Below are 2,500 nucleotides of genomic sequence, written 5' to 3' on the forward strand. Positions count from 1 at the left end.
GCTGCTGTCGAACTGGCCATTACATCCTCACCTGATCTAGTCCCCCATTAGATCCCCCCCCCCCGCAGTTACCCCGTACCACATATCTAGCACGGACCTTGACCTCCAGCAGGCCCCGGGGACCCACATTACCCCCCCCCCCTTCCCCCTGCAGTTACCCTGTACCACATGTCTAGCATGGACCTTGACTTCCAGCAGGCCCCGGGGACCCACATTACCCCCCCCCCCCCTGCAGTTACCCTGTGCCACATATCTAGCATGGACCTGGACCTCCAGCAGGCCCTGGGGACCCACATACTCCCCTGCTCTACTCCCCCACTAGCTTTCCTTTCTTGCAGTTATGCTCCAGTGCATATCCAGCATGGACCTTGGCCTCCAGCAGGCCCCGTGAACCCACATTACCCCCCCCCCCCTCCTGCAGTTACCCTGTACCACGTATCTAGCATGGACCTGGACCTCCAGCAGGCCCCGGGGACCCACATTACCCCCCCCCCCCCCTGCAGTTACCCTGTACCACATATCTAGCATGGACCTTGACTTCCAGCAGGCCCCGTGGACCCACAATACCCCCCCCCCCCCTGCAGTTACCCTGTGCCACATATCTAGCATGGACCTGGACCTCCAGCAGGCCCTGGGGACCCACATACTCCCCTGCTCTACTCCCCCACTAGCTTTCCTTTCTTGCAGTTACGCTCCAGCGCATATCCAGCATGGACCTTGACCTCCAGCAGGCCCCGTGAACCCACATTACCCCCCCCCCCCTCCTGCAGTTACCCTGTACCACGTATCTAGCATGGACCTGGACCTCCAGCAGGCCCCGGGGACCCACACTTAAGCCCCCTCCCACTAACAAAGCAGAACACCACTGGCAAAATCCTCGTGCCCCTGGTACTCCAGAAAGCACATTGAAATGTGCCCCTGGTACACTGCGCAGAAGAACTGCCACACACACACACACACACACGCACGCACGCACGCACTGCTTGTGCCTATGGTACGACAACTTTTCTCGTGCCTATGGTACGACAACTTTTCTCGTGCCTATGGTACAACAACTTTTCGCCGTGCCCCTGGTACACCGCTCAGTAGCACTTTGCCACACAAACTCTCCTCGTGCCTATGGTACGACAACTTTTCTCGTGCCTATGGTACAACAACTTTCCTCCGTGCCCCTGGTACGACAGCTTTTCTCGTGCCTATGGTACAACAACTTTTCTCGTGCCTATGGTACAACAACTTTTCGCCGTGCCCCTGGTACACCGCTCAGTAGCACTTTGCCACACAAACTCTCCTCGTGCCTATGGTACGACAACTTTTCTCGTGCCTATGGTACAACAACTTTCCTCCGTGCCCCTGGTACGACAGCTTTTCTCGTGCCTATGGTACAACAACTTTTCTCGTGCCTATGGTACAACAACTTTTCGCCGTGCCCCTGGTACACCGCTCAGTAGCACTTTGCCACACAAACTCTCCTCGTGCCTATGGTACGACAACTTTTCTCATGCCTATGGTACAACAACTTTCCTCCGTGCCCCTGGTACGACAGCTTTTCTCGTGCCTATGGTACAACAACTTTTCTCGTGCCTATGGTACAACAACTTTTCGCCGTGCCCCTGGTACACCGCTCAGTAGCACTTTGCCACACAAACTCTCCTCGTGCCTATGGTATGACAACTTTTCTCGTGCCTATGGTACAACAACTTTCCTCCGTGCCCCTGGTACGACAGCTTTTCTCGTGCCTATGGTACAACAACTTTTCTCGTGCCTATGGTACAACAACTTTTCGCCGTGCCCCTGGTACACCGCTCAGTAGCACTTTGCCACACACACACTCCTCGTACCTATGGTATGACAACTTTTCTCGTGCCTATGGTACGACAACTTTTCTCGTGCCTATGGTACAACAACTTTTCGCCGTGCCCCTGGTACACCGCTCAGTAGCACTTTGCCACACAAACTCTCCTCGTGCCTATGGTACGACAACTTTCCTCCGTGCCCCTGGTACGACAGCTTTTCTCGTGCCTATGGTACAACAACCTTTCCCCGTGCCCCTGGTACACTGCGCAGAAACTCTTTGCCACACACACACACCACTCGTGCCTATGGTACGACAACAGGCCCCGGGGACCTACATCGCACCTTGCTCTTGCCTCCCTTACAGCTGAAAAAGGTCCATGCCTGTGCCCTGGCCCTGCTGAAATTCCCTCTCCATTTAGCCGAGGCAGTGAGTCGGCCTCCTGTCTCCCTTTACGGTCGAAAAAGATGTGCTCCTGGGCGCACTGGCCCTGCTGCTACTCACATCGGGCATGGACCTGGACCTCCAGCAGGCCCCGGGGACCTACATCACACCTTGCTCTTGCCTCCCTTACAGCTGAAAAAGGTCCATGCCTGTGCCCTGGCCCTGCTGAAATTCCCTCTCCATTTAGCCGAGGCAGTGAGTCGGCCTCCTGTCTCCCTTTACGGTCGAAAAAGATGTGCTCCTGGGCGCACTGGCCCTGCT

This window comes from Copadichromis virginalis, linkage group LG13 (assembly GCF_057382275.1).
Source record: "Copadichromis virginalis isolate Kocher_CV1m ecotype Utaka linkage group LG13, C_Virginalis_male_GT1.1, whole genome shotgun sequence".
NCBI classification, from domain to species: Eukaryota; Metazoa; Chordata; class Actinopteri; order Cichliformes; family Cichlidae; genus Copadichromis; species Copadichromis virginalis.